The sequence below is a fragment of the Chionomys nivalis genome, chromosome 17 (genome assembly GCF_950005125.1).
Source record: "Chionomys nivalis chromosome 17, mChiNiv1.1, whole genome shotgun sequence".
NCBI classification, from domain to species: domain Eukaryota; kingdom Metazoa; phylum Chordata; class Mammalia; order Rodentia; family Cricetidae; genus Chionomys; species Chionomys nivalis.
This window is the reverse complement of record NC_080102.1, coordinates 6,177,252-6,195,445: the sequence shown is the minus strand read 5'-3', so window position 1 is coordinate 6,195,445 and position 18,194 is coordinate 6,177,252.

Here is an 18,194-nt window from a genome sequence, read left to right as displayed (position 1 = left end):
GATATCACAACCAAAAATAATATACATCCCCTGCAGAGTTAATCTCCCCACCAATGCGGGATCCTAACCCTTCCTGTCTTCTTGGGAGCTTCACTCTATCAATTATCCACTATCTCCGGATAGTTTTAATTTCTTTTCTCTAATAGCTTTTAACCTACAACCTACACATTTGCTGAAGCCTTCCCTTAAATTGTGTACTATCCTTCAGTTACTTACTCTCTCCTCTGCTTCGAGGCAAGCTGTGTAAGACTATGATCTACTTTTATGTCCCTTCTTTGTATTAAGTCTTTAACCCACTAGAGTCTGCTTCTTGCCTTGAACACTCCCCTGAAACTGTTGCCACCAAGGTCACCCATAATCTCTTAGTTGGTAAATTCAACTTTTTGTTCTTATCTGTTTTTAATATTCAACCCTTAATTCACAGCAGAATTTGAGCCACTGACCAGAGTGTTTTCCTTACATTCCTTACATTCTCATTTCTTGGCATTTGTTATCCCCTCTCCTTTTCCTCTTTTTTTATGTTTTAACCCATTTGTCCCATCCTTTCTCAGTTTTTATCAAAAGCACCACTTCTTTTCCTTCCAGTAAATATTGATGTTTTCCAAATTACTTAGGATAGGATTTTCTTACTCTCTAGATTGTGTTTTCTCTTCTTACCTACCCTACAGTAAATTTTCTCACTTCTACAGGGAGTTCTCAAACACATCTTTTTAGGTGAGACGTCTCTTGAGACTTTGGGTGTTCCTTCATGATCTCCCACTCAAATCCCCACGTTAAAACCATCAGCCTCCATGCTGCTCTTTCTCTCATTTTCCATAATCTATCACTCAGTCTTGTGTTCCTTCCCAGTATCTTAGAAATAGCATGATTTCTTTCTCCATACCTCCAGATCCTGTTGCTTATTATAAATTCCTTCATAGTCTCAGATCTCGTCCACCCATTTCTAACATCTTTGCAAGTGAGCCAACATGTCCCTCCCTATTCCCTTTGTTCCTTTGTTCTTCTTAGTTTAGTCCCAGTTTTTTGATGTTCATATACCACAATGGCTTTGGTTATTATTTCTAAAAAATGATCTACAGTCATGTTGTTCTTCTGCTTTGAGGATAAAACACAGGATTTATTTTATTCACAAAACAAATGTGAGCGGCAGAAGTGTGAGGGGATTGGTCATATTACATCTACTGTCATGAAGCAGAGAATGGGTAGAAAGCGCAGCATGGATATCAAACCTCCATTTCTGCTCCCCAGCAACCTTTTTTCCCCAGAAAGATTCCCACCTCATAAAGATCCCATGATCTTTAAAAGCATCTCCATAAGGTGGAAACTAAATATTCAGTCGCGTAAGCTTTCTGGAGATATCTTGTTGTCAAATTACAGCAGATCCCATGGGAAATCCCAGAACTTGAGAAGCTGGTGCAAAGAAATTGCAATTTTGAGGACTACTTGGGCTATCCAGTGAAGATGGTCATTATTAACAGTAAAAGAATTCCACCTGCTATCCACAGTGTTTGGTCATTCTCCTCCACCTGCAGTATGCCGGCATTTCACTTTAGGGTTATACCAATTACCTTAGCACTCAAGGCTCAAATAAAACACAAAGGAAATGTGTGGCTACATCTGAGCATTCTGTCAGAAAAAGCAAATTGCTTGCTAAGAGCCTTGCCAATATTCTCACCATTACTGAATTATATGCTTCCTAGTTGAAATAAATTCTGAGAAAATCACTCTAGTTTTTTGAAAAACATGGTGCAAACAGACAGGGAAGGAAATAACGGGAAACCGGTAAGGCAACCAAATCCTTCCTTGGTAAATAATCTCCCAGAACTCCCTTGTCCTTGCACACACTCAGACCAACATTGTCTCCTAGAACCTTTCACACACACTTTTTACTCTCTGCCCTCACTCATCTTTTCTAATCTTCACCTGGCTACCTCCTGTTTATTTATCCTACCCATTTCTCTACAGTGCAAGGGTTCCCCGGCTTTCCTATTAGATTAAGTCTCTAATAGTTTCTGATAACACCGCTCTAATTTCTTTTAACGTTTTAATCATCTAGCTGATACTTTCTCCCTAGGATAGCTTTCCTTAAAGTTACCTTCAAGGATGACTACTTTTATATTGTGTTAAAATGTCTCTCTCAACAAGCTTGCGACTTTCGGATTTTAAGTATGCATTCGATGGTGTCTACCCTCTTTTCCAAGTACTTTCACCCTAAACACAGTGACTCCCTAGTCTTTTCCTTCAAGCCCTTGAGAACATTTAGTCTACTTTCTGCTTCTAGAATTAAACACATTTCCTTAACATGCATCTTCTTTTGTTTAACATGATATTTTCAAAGTTCATCTATGCTATATTGTATATTAGATTTACTTTTATCACTGACTATTTTGAGTCTTAGAGTCAAAGAAAGAATTTTTGAAACTTGTTAGACACTTCATTTTCCCTAGACCTCACTATTTTATTTGCTAAATTTTCTTTATATTTAAGTCTTAGCACACGACCTAGAGATTGCCTAGGCGCTCACTAATGTCTGTTGAATTAATGAAATCTAATTTGCTTATTTTGACAAAAATATGTGAAATACTCTATTTAAATAAAAATTTAGCATTAAAATATTAAAGTACAAAAATACAGAGTGAATGTCTAATATACAGAAAACTCAAAATATGAAACTTCAAGAAAACAAACAACCCAAATAAAAAGGGGTTTTGGAATTGAATAAAGAGTTCTCAAAACAAAAAAAGCAGTAATGACTAATAAACACTTTATAAATAAGTTTCTTTTGTCCCAGGTACTTATCTCCATGTGTATATGATATTTTTATTATATTCATGGGAATATACATAACTGCAGACGGTATGGAAAACAGTATCGAGATTCTTCACGATTGAAAAAGTCAGCATCGACTGACATGTCAGCGTGGAAGGGGAAACATCTCATAGGGCCCCACTCAGAGGCAAAGAACTAGGAAGCTAAGGAATACTGAAAGTGGAAGAATTAGCCTTCCTCAGGGGTAATATTCTTAATTAGTTGTACAATATCAAGTCATCACCCCTAAAATCATGTATCATATGCATATATGTGTGTATAATTATATATAATCTATGTATATATATATCACATATTTGAATATATATTTCATAAGTATATGAAAAAGAGGCCAATATAAGAGGAGTGAAGGGGGCATAATCATTCTTGATAATAAAAACATTGTAATTCTAAATTAATTTAATATGTCCAAATTTTCTTTAGCTCTCTGCATCATTCCCTGCTATCTTGACTCCGTGCTGATTAACAAGGAAATAACCGAGAGTGACACATTTGCATAATGCATTGCACTAATACAATTTGTTCTTCCTAAGGAATTGTTAAGAAACTCAATTAAGAAGGCTCCTATTAGAGGACCAGCAAACAGGATCAGATAATAGAACTTTCAAACTATGATGAACAGTAGTCTGGGTCTTCAAATAGATGTCTTCTTTCTTTGGGCCAACAGTTAAAAGGGAATGAGTGTGAAAAATCCGTGTTTGGTTATTTATTTTAAACACTGATTCTATAAGAGTTAACGTTATCAATGTCTAAGTAAGCATCTACAATGGCTATTGTTTCTCTTCTTACCCAGATTCACTACTGTCATTTTTACTGTCCTCTTTTGTTCACCGAGTTATACAATATCCTGATTATTTCAATAACAGCCTCTTTAACAAATACCTTCTTTGACATTTTTCAGTTCATACCTGAATCACTAAAGAGACTCTCAATAAATTTCACAGTGATTCCCACTGACATTGCTGCCAGATTCATTTCTTTAGGACTCAACTCAAAACCATACTTGCTACTTCTTGTGTGACCACAAAGAGAGCCAATACACAGCACCATGCTTTTTCTCATGCCAGCGACTCACTCATTCTCTCTATCTTTCCCCAGCATGGTGTTTCTCTCAAAGCTCTTAATGCTCTATTATCAAGATCTCATAGCCCAGATATTGGTAGCAGAATATTTGCCTCCATCTTTTCTCAAATCTATTTTGATCATTTGATGAGGTTGTAAAGCCAATAAAGAAAAATAAATGGCAGTCTGTGGATCTACTAACATATTACAGTGGTGTATTGTATCCCAAAGAAATATGAGAATAGGTTTTCATTAACATATCCAACCATCACTTAATTGTAATATGAAATATAAGCCTATTTATAAGATATGGAAGAGTTGAGAATAAAATGAAACACTCTCATTAGTGTTAAGATGTAAGTTCATTAACGTGACTATGTAAAGATGAAACTAATGTGTGTCTTGTTCTAGTATCTGGATCATTACCACAACTTGTATGTGAGGAGAAAACAGAGTTTATTTCTCTGTAACTAAACTGATCTCTGAAGGCCCACCTCCTCACAGATTAACCAGAAATAAAATCAGCAACAAATTGTATTGAGTAGTTTAAACAACCACTTTAAAATATATGTGTTGTTTCATTGGATAAGAATATACAGACTCATAAATGAAGCTAAGAACATGTGGCTAGAGAAGTCATAAGCCTTAAGGGAAAATCTACTATTATTCTGCTTAGCAGACATAACCATTAAATGACTCCTAATGACTTATGGCTATATCTATAGATCAATGCAATGCTCAACTTTCATAAGAGAAGCTTCTTGCAATAAATGGCCCTTAATACATAGACTCACAACTGTTTAACTTGTAGAGATTAGAAGATTTAAGAGTACTTAACCCTAAATGAGGTGGCTTTATTTATCCCAAAGGGATTTATGCAGAAGAGGAGGCAGAAAGGTTTTTAAGGGCCAGAGATGGAGGATGATTTCAGGCAAGCACAAGGGAGTAGATTCATATATGAACTGACAGAGATTGTGACACAAGACCTGCACAAACTCAAGCCAAAACAGAAAGAAATTCATGAAGAGGGGTAGGCAGGTACACAGCTCTTGGCATTTGATAGCTGTTGGGAGAGAGACAGTCGGTTTTCCTTAATGATGTGATCCCAAATATTTTGGCCACACTTCAGGTCAGACCCCATGCCAGGAGTTGGAGGAGTGTGGAGAGGGAGAGGGAAAGGAAGAGGGAGACGGAGAGGGAGAGAGAGAGAGAAGAGAGAGAGAAGAGAGAGAGAGAGAGAGAGAGAGAGAGAGAGAGAGAGAGAGAGAGAGAGAGAGAGAGAGATTGGGTATACAGTGAGTGGCAGATTTAGGAGGAGTGGGAGAAGGGAATGAATATGTTCCGAATGCATTGTGTGAAATCCATCACATCAAAGAATAAAGAGCCTCCAGATAGCACGCTTTTGTTGCTTTTCTCCCTAGTATATATTGAATCTCTGATGGAACCCGTGTCCTGGCCATTTAGCAATTCTTGGACTTGGCTGTCTTTCTGAATGATTTACGCTCCCCAGTTCTGAGTGACAGCAGTATAGATTGCTCTAGAATGGGACTGAAATCACATTGGTTCCAACTGTTCAGCTATGTTAGTCAGAGGCTTTAATCGCAACCCCACTCTCTTATCTGGCAAGATGACTCATAGCTAATTCTGGAAACAAACTTGGATCGGGAGGTCAGCATTTCAGGGTCTCTCTTTGCTTGACCAAAGTTCCCAGCCAAGTCATAATCAACTTGATATAACGCAGCCTGTAAAGGGTCCTCCTCTAAGACTCTCGAATAAGAAGCAAGAGTTTAGGATGAGTGCTCTTTACCTCAAGGCATTTCTCATACTTTTGTTCACAAGGCTGAAAAGGTAAATATCAATCAAACTTATTAATTAGGCTCACTTGCATTTTCTTCTATCTTCTTAAATCCATTAAACTCCAAGTTGAAAGAGATTGACTTTTCTTTACTTACACTTTTTCTAAATTAAAACCAAGCTGTAATGGTGGCCAGCAGTATCTACTCTCACTGGTAAATTCTTACGCTCATGAGACATGCAGCCTTGGCTGCTCATGATAACAAAAGAAATAAATCCAGGGAGTCACTTTTCCAGATAGCAGTCATGCTTACCTCTTATTTCTAGTCTTGCTTTCAAACGCTGGACTCATCTTGCTTTTGTCTCTCTTTGAATGCCTCCTACGACATTTCCAACATTTCCTCCCCATGTCATCCCTCAGCCACAATCCCAGAGATGACTGCCTCTGGCCAAGAGAATGAAGGTCGTGTACCCAGAAAGTGGGAAAACACATTAAAACTTAAAACTACTATCCTTGGAGGAAGGATTTAAGCATGCAGTATATAATTTCCTACTCCAACTTTTAAGATTGAAATTTTCCATATTGTACTTAACTCTAAAAACAGTCTTCTATTTCATGCCCATTATTTAAAACCATCTTCTCTCCCAAATCCTTCCTTCAAATTTGTCTGAAACCTTTTTTTTTTTTTTTTTTTTTTTTTTTTTTTTTTTTTTTTTTTTTTTTTTTGTAAAGGGAGCCTGAAGGTCTTTTCTTGAAGGCAAGAAAGAAGGCTGAATTTAAATAAAAGACATAATAAGTTACACCAAGCATATGGGAAAAAAATTAATAAGCTCACCTCTTTCAAGTCGTCGCCTTCATCAGGTTTTTCCATTTTAACTCCTTGTTTTATTGTTATCTCTAGAAGAGAAGCATTCATGGGTTTTAATGCTTTCCATTTTGAAATATGCTAGATTCATTTCAACCTCTTCTAATAATAGTTGATTTAAAATAAAATACCAGTAAGTGTCACATTGAATTTCCTCCTTACTCAAGTGGAGATGATAATGCATTTATAAGACCTTCTCAAGAAATCTGTGAGGACAAAGTGGACAAGGTTTTAGGATGATTTAAGCTTATTATGGAAACAATATGGAGTATAATAATTCATGTCTCTTCAAAGTCCACACTTTCCCCAATCACTTTCTAATTTACTGTATTTGGAGGCTCTTGGTAGCTGTTCTGTGTCCATAGATATTTCATATGCATGTGTAAAATGAAAGTAATTCGGGTGGTAAATAGATTTATTAAATAGTTAATATCATGACAGCAGAAAATATAACCAAAAAAGTACAAGATTAAAGACTGCATATCTTTGAATTATTAATTTGATTACAGACAAAATTATGTTTGTGTAGAATTGCAATTTGTGATATTTGGATTTATTCTTTTAATCTTTAACAGATGTTTTGGTTCAGAAGAAAATGTCTATACTACTTACGTCGCTTATGGCAAAAATTTGAAGTAAGCCCCGTGTTATCACAGCAGGTTGTGCCGCCTCTCAAGGTTACTAATTTTAGGCCGTACAAAGGCAAGGATGATTTTCAATTTCAAGTTTGCTAAATCAGTGGTACTGTATATGAATTACATCTTGCTTCTTTGTAATAGAGAAGTGTGAACAGTTTGCCTAATGTATTTTATGATGCCCTCATTATGCTGTACCCCAGGGCACTTTAAATAACTTAAACACAGATAGTATTCTTTCAGCATCTTAACAACTTTAGGAACATTGTGGTCTTTCTACAGAAGGAGAGAAGATGCCACATGGCAAGGGATGTGAATGTCCTGTTATTTACAGCAGATTCATAAGTTAGATCTCTAAAAAATTTGCATACATCTGTAAAAATATATATGTGTATGTCATGAAGTTTTGCTTTTCTTATTGTGATTTGACACATGGTTTAAAGGAAATCAAAGAAGAGAGTGTAGACTTGTCATCCTCCCGACACCCTCTACTAGAAGAACATCATATTAAAATCCTGCTCTGTTTTCCCTGCTCTGTGATACATTCAGAGAAACTAATACAGTTGAATGTCCAAATCCTAGCCATCACTAATCTAGCCTCATGCTTCATTCTTGGCCAGTGCTGCACATAGACGAACATACAACCTTCTTCAAGTGGACCCAGGGAATCTTGTCTAGCAGGATTCAAGTCTCCCCTGAACAATTGCGTCACAAGCTAGAACGTTGATAGAAATAACAATGGTTTTAAAATCTCACATCTGATTATTTTAACACCAGTGTCTGTGAACCTCTAACTTCTATAAAAAAATATTCAGGAACATTAAAAAATCAGGTGCCATGGTGGGTCATCTTGGTTTCTATTCTTTAATCCACAAAAACCTTTTAAGGCATGATATATGTGAAGTGTGTGCACTTAAAAAAACTCACACGTTTCACCAGTCATTTGGGAAATAGTTGACCATGACAGAAACCAAATATCCATTACTTATGTGTTTATTTCCCTTGGAGAGATGGTGCAAGGCACAGTTTTCTTTTGCTGTTGTTTGTGTTTCTGATGTAGTAGCTGATGACATCATGTTTAAATTTTGAGTTATGGTGAAAGCATTATACCTCATTGCTCCTCAGCTGTGGATTTCCTTTATGCTTATGCCTCATGCTTTGTCCCACTGGCTCTATTCCTAACATCCTGCTTTGACTCTGATTTCAAGAATCCTGAACTTGGCTCTTCATTTTGCCTAGAATGTTCTTCTCATATTACATCATTTAGATCGCTGCTCAAATATCACCAAACCAGACAGCTCTTCTCTGACCATGCTTTTCTCTTTTCCAGACATTGTTTGTGTTCTTCCAAGTATCTGTTGCCAAAACTGTATTTATATCCTTTAAACACATTTTAATTGTTTCTCCCAATGTACTCTCACGTGTGAGTTCCATAAGTGCAGGGATTTCTATACATTCATATATCCCCTATGTAGACAGTACATCCTTCATAAATTACAACCTAAGAATGAGAGCTCATTTGTAAGCATGGATTATTTAGATGTGTGTTTATCTATTGTTTTGCAGTCATATAAACATAACATGTGTATTGTAACTATGACTGAGTATGAAACAGATAGGAAATATGAATATGGATACTGAATAAATATATATACACACAGTCTGAAATCCTTATTACATATCATGAAAAATTTAAAAAGAGACATTCTCCATAGTCTAGTTTTGCATACCTTCCAGTTATTTTTAATGAGAAATTGTTGGATGAAGTACAAGAGAGTCTGCTGTGTATTCAATTCTACTTATTAGGAAAAAAATGTTAGAGTTAATCCCTAATGCAGTCAGCAAAGACCTTCTAGTTTTGAAATAACCTCATTTATAAATATTCCTGCAAAGAAGTTATTTTAAAAGAATTCAGAACTTCCCTTCTTCAAACGACATGGAAAGAAGTACCAGGCTCTGGGACAAATCTCACTCTTTCTAATGTGTGGATGGGGTAGGATCATTAGGGATACGGATGAAGGTGGAGGCTGTTATTACTGACGTGAGGTTGGCCTGGTAAACACAGTAATGTCAATAATCTGTCATGGGAGATTTGGAAGCTTTTATGTTACTGGAGTGTGCCCCTCCTCCCTCCCCTGACATCCTTCGGGACATAAACTTAAATCACTTCCAGTTTAATGTTACAAGGATCCAGATCAGCCTCGAAAACAACCTTAAAAATATTCCCATCAATTCCAAGTGCATTCCCCACAGAACGCTTTCTCTCTCCGTGTCTGTGGCAGTTCATAAAAGCTGCAACAAAGTTGTCTTTCTGAGATAGCTATTGCACGGTTTGTTCCATACAGGCTCTTACGAGATGCCTTTTGATGATCACTAAATGTGATCATTTGACACTTAAAGATTTAGGGATATGTTCAAAGAGGTTATAATGGGTGTTCTCTATTTTTCAAGTATTTTTAGGTTTGTCAGTTCAAGGTTATTCAGAAAATGCAAATGCTCCCTTAAGATTTATTTCTAACATTTGCAAGCAAACAGTCTATGCAGAGTGCTATTCACACAAGTGCAGTAGCACACACAGACTTAGATGATCGATTGTCGGTATCAGCAGGAACACAGGAAAGATGCCCAGTATAAGTCACCATGTAGTAGTTGTCATGGATGTGTGAGTGTGCTTCCTGCCAGGAATTTACATGATGCAACTCATCTGTTTATCAGGATATATGTAAATATGCATCATATGACCATAAATTTATAGATTGCACATATATTCCTGCACTAAACATGAAGCACACAAAGTATTTGTGTTTTTACACAGTGTTTTAACTGCCATTTCCATTTTCACAACAATATCATATCAACAGACTATATTTCACCATTCCTACCACTGATAATTTTTACTGATTCTAATATCATATAATTATAAATAGGTCAAAGGTCATTACAATTATCTTTGCCCCTAAAGATTTTTTTTTCACCTGTGTGTTTGGTGAAAATACTACTACTTTCTGGAGAGATTCTTGTATTATTTGGTCACTAATTAGAAATGTATTTATCAGACCTATTGCAATATTGCTAAACAACTAGAAATCATGACACTAGCCATCTTTAGAGCAAATTTCTTGATGCTTTTGCCGTGCAGGTTATTCGTTGCTGCTGTTCAGGTACTGATCAAAATCATAATGGTGAACACCTTTCCGTATACCTGGCTCTGGTTCCTTTGTATGTGTGGCCTTGTGTGATATGCCCTTTGCCACGTTACTACACATTTTTATAGACTGTACCGGGAACGTAATGCTGTTTGCTTGAATGCCTGTATTAACACTTAGAAGATAATTGAAATCAAACTTGCAGAATGCGGTTCTTAACTATTTCTATAATGTCTTCATAGAAGGCAAAAATGTGTTTTTCATACCTTCCCAGACCATTTTTTTAAATTTTGTTTTGATCTGTTTCACTTATATAAGGGCTCCTTCTGTAGGTCACACTAGCTTCCACTGTCAGACTCTAGTGTCTCTGCCTCCTGAGCGCAGATATGATGAATGTGGATCATTCATAGCACATTTTCTGGTTTGGTTGCTATTATTTTATAAAGATCCTTATGCATGGAAACATTTTCCCAGGTCATCTCCTTATGCTGTAGTGTAGAAGAAGGAAAAAATGTTCTGTCATTGCTCCATTTCTAGGTTGTATTTTTTTTAATTTTGAGACATGTTTTTACCTCTAAATTCCTTAAATTTCTTTGTGTTGGTGAATGGTTTGAGGAAAGAGCCTTTGAATCATATTTTGAATCAATTTTTCAAGAAGATTTAAATTTCTCATTAGTTTTCCTTGCCTTCATTGTCACATATTAAAAATTAATGAGCCAAAGAACCTCTTTCTTCCTTGTCTATTCTGTCTTACGAGCTTAATTACAGCTTCTAGTCCTCGACTCCAGCTCTTCAGCAAATAAAGTTTATAATACTCAAACCCTCCTATACTTTTATTCAGAACTTTCCTTTATAAACAATAAAATCGTGTCCAAGGTAGCATTTAGAATGTCCTTTTCTACGTTTTCCTTTTGAGTAAATAGACTCTGTTGTGTGATGAGCAATAGCGTGCATTTGGTAGAACTGGGCCCCATTCTTTCACTTGTGATTTCTTTAAGAGTCAAAATTTGGTTTTATTCAAAAGTTGATAACATTAATACATCTGACATAATAATTACAGGAGTATAAATACAATAAGTGGTTTTATGAAATATAAAAATGCCATTACGTTCCAAGTTCTGTGTTCCCTTTCCTAAGACATCCCTTCTTTCTTTACCTGGACACAAACACAGCCTGACTTTTTTTTTTTATTTCTTCTGTTTTCTTAATAGTTAATTATGAGTATTTGAAATTTCAAACAACGTTTTAATTTTGACTATTTTAAACTGCACGTAAACGTTTAGATTATTTTCCTTTTAACTCAACCTTCAGTTTAAAAAGCACCATTTGTGCTTCTGAAAACCAACTTGCAAAGAATCTAAGTTGAATGATTCCAATATTCAACATTTCACAAAAGGCGAAAGTGTGGAACAAAAAATCTCCAGTTTTGCCAAGGGCTGGAGCTGGGGAAAGGGTGAGAGGGAGGAATATAGAGGAATTTTAGGACAGTAAAAATATTATACAGTAAGCTATACTGCTGGACAGTTGTCACTATGCACATGCAGAACCCTTAGGTTTTGCAATAAAATTTAATGTAAGCAGTGGACTTTGAGTAATGATGGTGCATCCGTGCAAACAGATGGTTTCTGGTGTGGGCTGTTGACTGGGGTAGAGGTTGTGCTTATAAAAATGGCCAAGAAATACAGGGAAACTCTAGTTACTGTACAATCTTGCTATGGCCAAGAATTTGCTCTAAAAGTTATGCTTCTGAATAGAAAACCTTAAAATTCAGGTGCAATTAAAAAATAAAGTTAATATATCAGTAATGAACTAATTAACCGCAATGAGCAATAAATAAAACAGAATGTTGCACCTTAAAATTATTGTGTGGGTATACTACATTATTGGATAACTAGCATTTACCAACTGTCTCTCCCTACAGTTTAAGCTTTGTGAATACAAGATTTTTATACATCTTATTCCTTTGTGTATCTTCAGAGCCTAGAATTTCCTAATACATAATAGGCATTTGCTCTTTAGTGAATGTAGCAATAAATGCTAGAAGATTTTCTCATTATCCTCTCTGGTGAGGTTTGAATAGTTTCATATATAGTGTAATATTTGTTAACTTTATTAATTTATAGTTATATCATTCCCTTTATTTTCCTCCCTCCACTCCTCAGATTCATAGCCTCTTTTTTGTTATTGTCATGTGTGTGTTTGTGTGTGTGTTTGTATAAATATATAAACACAAGATTACATTTATTCTTGATAATATTTTCAGCAGGGCTCATTCCTTGGACAAATATTTAGTGGACTTATTTCCAGGTGAGACTAATTCTCCCACAGAACATTTCTTCACCACTTTCATCTAGGAATAGACCCTGGTTAGATTTTCCCCCTTTGTATTGGCATGTCAACTTTTGTTGTCTTTCTCCAGTCTAGCTTAAATGGCCATATTGTTGAGATTTCATGGATGTAAGTTTCTAGATGTCTAGAAGATGAAGTCTTGTAGCTAATTTCCTGGCACTCTGGCTCATTAAGATTGTTTACTTTTTTTTTTTTTTTTTTTTTTTTGGATTTTTCGAGACAGGGTTTCTCCGTAGCTTTTTGGTTCCTGTCCTGGAACTAGCTCTTGTAGACCAGGCTGGCCTCGAACTCCCAGAGATCCGCCTGCCTCTGCCTCCCGAGTGCTGGGATTAAAGGCGTGCGCCACCACCGCCCGGCTGATTGTTTACATATTTTAACACAACCAGTGTCACAAACCATGAATAAAACTCTGGTGGGATATGGATCTTTCCAAAGAATAGGAATGAGACAAACTTCTAGTCAGATGAGCCAGTGGGCTATTAGTGTTAATAGCTGTGGTTTTCTTTAGAACAGGGCATTTACTCTGAGAACTCCCAAGACTCTTTCGAGGTCTAAACACAGCTGCTAGAATCCTTAGGTTCGGCAGGTGAAGGCACTGGCAGCATTTTGAATTATTCCATAGATTTCTATTTAATCCATCTGTTGTTTGAATGGCACTAGTCTTCTCAACTGTGACTGTGGCTATTACACCCAGTAATTCTGTGTTGCCCTCCTACAGCCGATCTTTGCTTGAGTGAATAGAGGGCCACTCTCAGAATATTGAGGTGGACGAAGTAAGAGGAACGGTGCTATTGCATTTTCAACCTGTCGCTTTAACCTGAGACTCAACCCACACCACTGATTTTTTTTTTTTTTTGAAGCCCAATTGCATCCAGGTTCCCTTGCTTTTTTCCCCAGATTCTTGTGCTGCCAATCAGCTTGCTTCTTGACAAAGAGCTTCATATTCAGATTTTTACAGTCTGCCACGTCAGTGGTCACTCATCACTCTTGGCATCCAGTCCTCAACTTCTCTGTTTGGTTCGGACTTGAGATTTAGCCTTCTTGTAATCACATTGATGATGAATCAGAGACAAGTACAAGTGTTTATTGTTTTGTAAATTTAGTAGAGGTTTTCCCAGAGTTTCAATACCAAATTTACGGAGAATAAACAAATTTTACCACAAATCTCTCTTTTTTCCAAATCTCAGTCAATGGAATTCACACATTAAATATATTGTAAATTTTATATATTCTGTGAGACTGCAGCAGATTGAAAAAGTACCATAAGTTGCACCTGGCTCCTATATTATGTCATTGGACTGACAATTTAAACATTATTCGAAATAAAATATAGAAACAAAAATAGTCATTTGAACATGTACTAATATTAATGACTCATTAAACAAATTCTTGAAATATATTTAAACAAATATTTGATTAGATACTAGATATATAATAAAATTCCTTAGATCTATATTATGTTGATATTATATTATCTCATATATATGAAAATTCTTGTTCATTAAACAAATATGCTTCAAACTAATTCACATCAAAAAAATAGGTGGTATCACTCATAGTGATAGCATATTAAAGCTATGGCTTAAGTCAGTGTTTTTGATTTACCTCGTTTGAGTTAGTTTTCTCCAAAATTATCCATCTAAAACAAAAGTGCTTAGATTCTGTTGAAAGCTACATGATTTTAGTGCAATTTACCTCAAAGCAAATGTTATTCTGGGAATAGCCTCTATTTTATGTAGTGCCATGCAGCATATACGAGAGAAACACTAGATTCTAATCAAGTGGAAACAATGAAGCAATTAAATCAATGAAAAATGTGAAGGCACACAATGAAAGTAGATTAAATCTTCAACACTAAGGAAAATGACCCCCTGCCATGAAATGCCACCATGTCCGTGTGTGAGCGCCGAATCAGAAAGAGCCCAAGGAAATGTGTTCAAGGCCTAAATAAGGTCCCAAGAGCAGAAACAGCGGGGTAGCAGGAGGACAACATCAGTAGAGGGGCACAGACCAAGTTCAGAAAAAGAAAACAGATCTCGAGATTGTCAATTCCAAAGTAAATCAGCACGGAAAGTTGTTGTAGAACCCTTTGGAGATACCACAACTGAGAAGAAATTTAAAGAAAATTTCCAAATCCCAGAAAGAAAATACTCCTAAATCACATAAAACAATACAAAAAAACAAGAAAACAAAAACTTCCCAAGTCACAGAACTGCATGCTACGAATACCAGACCAGGTGAACGTCGTTGGATGCCTTGCAGTTCCTCTTACAGGTGTTGATGGTGAAACCTATTGCTGAAAATGTCATAGTGAATAGTTTGTAGAACCTGTCCCACGACATGGAAAGCAAGAATTAACCGATAAGGAAGTCACAATCCTATTTCTTTCAAAAGTTTCTTTTAGTGTATGGATGCAGCATTATTTTTACATGTAAATACACTGATTGTTACTCGTTTTTGACTTTTAAATCTTTTCCCATCAACAAGAGTATGTTTATTTTGCTGCTGGTCCCTTCTAGGAACCATGTAAGCCTCAAAGGCAAGATTAGCAGTCACACAGCCAACGTTCAATTGGGGTCCTGAGCTAGAATTGAGCATGCGTCCTCTCTCTGCTCTTCAGTCTTCAGATTTGCTACAGCGGAGGAGGAGGAGGGTTGTTAGGAAGCATGCAATATAAAAGAACACTTACATTTTGAAACTAGTTAGCGGTCTTCACACAATTCCCTTCACTGTGGAGATGTCCTCCTTGCTTCCCCACTTCCCCTTTTTTCTGTCTTGTTTTCATTGTGCTTGGACCAAAGCATTCAGATTTTTGCTTCATTCTTTCCCATTGAATTATTCTCTTGGAACCCCATATATCCTGATGTAGAGTTTCTTGTAATAAAGCATAGAGTCGTCAATTTTAAAAAGCTTAGCTTTTCAATTTTTCCTGTACTTACTCGTATTTTAAGCTAGGGCCCCATGCATGCTAGGCAAGCATGCTACCACTGAGCTATGCCTAGCTCCTATTTTTTAGACTTATGTTAGTTTTGTTACCTTTGGTCAAATCCAAACATCCTGTTCCTGTTTTGTCTACAAAGAGTTGCGCTCTTCCCAAGATGCACTTGACTTTATCTTCTTTGAACAGTGTCTTCAAGCTGCCACTGATTTTTATCTGCTTTCTAAAATGTGGAAAATTCATGTACACAGCAAAATAAAATAATAAAAAAATGCAACGAAAAGTAATTACTCATAAGCAAGAATATACAGCTGCCATTTTGCTAGTTCTCTTTCATGAAGGGTTTTTCCTCTTTCTAGTCCTGTTTTGTTTTGGTTTGCCTGTCTTTACATGTCATTTACATGTCTTTACATGTCATTTGGGTTTGGCTGCAGTTATGCCCTGACACCATTCTTATTTTCCTTATATATCTTCTAGTTTTATTTCCTTTGTGGTGAGCATATAACACTTTAGAGTAAACTGATCATCAATTATATTCAGTCATAATCAAGTCATATTATTTAACTTCACCCATTTATCAATGCCATATCTTCTTTATGTTTATTTCTTACCCATTTTAATAGGTTTTTCTTAGTCCCAGGGAAGGAACCCACACATGTTCAGCAAGCACTCCTCCATTCAGTATATCCCTGGACTCTAGACATTTATCTCTTTTGTATTATAACTTCATGTGTTAGAAACTATTCTTTAATATAATTCAAGATTAAATAATTTCAGCCTGTTCCTCAAGAATGCTGTTTGAGCTTCAATAAAATGGAGATGGAATTGATCAGAAAGCAATTGGACTGTTGGCCATACTACTTTGGTAAGAAGAGATTTATAGTGTGTTAGGGCATATGAGAACTATTTGACAGGCTGCAGGGGTACTGCAGTGGGAAAGAGAACTTGTTGCTCATGCAGAAGACTAGAGTTCAGGTCTCAACATCACCTGTATGGGAAGGAGAAAGAGACTCACCAGTACCCGCATCCCTATTTCCAGATGCTCTGACCCCTCTTCCCTCTCCTCAAGTACTGTCTGAGTGGTCACACATGCAGAGAGAAAAATACATATTCCCATAAACAAAATAAATCTTTAAAAAAGAAATACTGAACTAAGTATATTTCAATTCAGAAGTAATTGAATGGATTATTTTCATTTAATACTTTAATAAAATAAATTAATTCATATAAAATGTTAATATTTTCTGATTTCTCCTTTTACAGGGGTATTAAAAAATTAATCCAACAAAAATGACAACATAGGAAGTCTGACCTCCAGCAAAAGTGAAGATATATACATATAGTACAGCATGGTATCTCTAGTGCATCAAATATTTATTTTAACGCTTATATGACTGAGGCAAAATGAACAGTCTAGCATGTTACTGAATGTGTTCTTCCAAGCTAGAATGACTAGATAGAATTTTATTGACAGATGAAATTCACTGTGAAGCCGAGAGAGGAAGATAAAATGACTTAATTTTTTCCCAGGGTAAAATGAACAAATCAAACTGAAACAAAACCCTCCATACTTTTGTGCATAAGCTCCAAAAGTTGTGTAGAAGGTTATGAAATCTTTTATAATGTAATTGATATAACTTAAAGTATTAAATTATTAGATACTCAGGATTCATTTCAGGAAAACAGAAAGCTTCTCTCTGATGAAATAGTAGTGTGTCTGGAAATACAGGAGGCCCATGAGTGAGTGTAGGTGCATGATATTGATACTGAGTGCTCCAGGGTACTTGCATCTCCCTTCTTGCCTTGAAGCTTCCACAGATTCTCCCGTCTCATGCTTAGAATTCTCCTGGCTCTTGGCTTAGTAGAAGCTGGGATAAGGACATGCTGTGACATCTGGCTGTATGTGAATTCTTTGGTTTGAAGGCATATCTTCATGTTTTTCTAACTGCTTTTTTTCTAATTGCTTTGCCAATTCAGCCAGATCTCAACCCTCAACATGTTTCAGAAAGATGTGCTGATCTTAATCCCAAGAGTCAAAAATTTCCAGGTTGGAATTGGTCACATGACCCAAATGAGGTCAACCAACTTTTCATTACAAGTTCTGTCTTTTAGACTGGGGTGTCTCTGACATTTTCTTTCAGTGGACTAGGCTTTCCACACATATGACAATATATATGATATAATACATATGATAACCATATGACTGCAGATAGGAAAAGATTCATCGGAACTTTGAGGGGCTAACACAGTATAAAATAATCTCAGACAGAATGATGTTTGTAAGAAATTTGATGTTATTCATATGCCATTGAAATCTTATAACTGAACAAAAGTATCTTTAAAAAAATCTAATCTTCTTTATAGTTTAAGAATGGAAAGAAAATGAAAGGAGTCTCAAGGGAAAACGCTGGCCCAGGGACTTGAGTTCACTCCAGAGCCTAGGAAACACGTTCTCCTTCATACATGCCATGGCACACATGTTCAACCCCTACTCACACATCACACATGCAATGATAACACATAGAATAAAATATCTCTAGTAAATAATCATGTGTTTTATACCTACTGATAATAC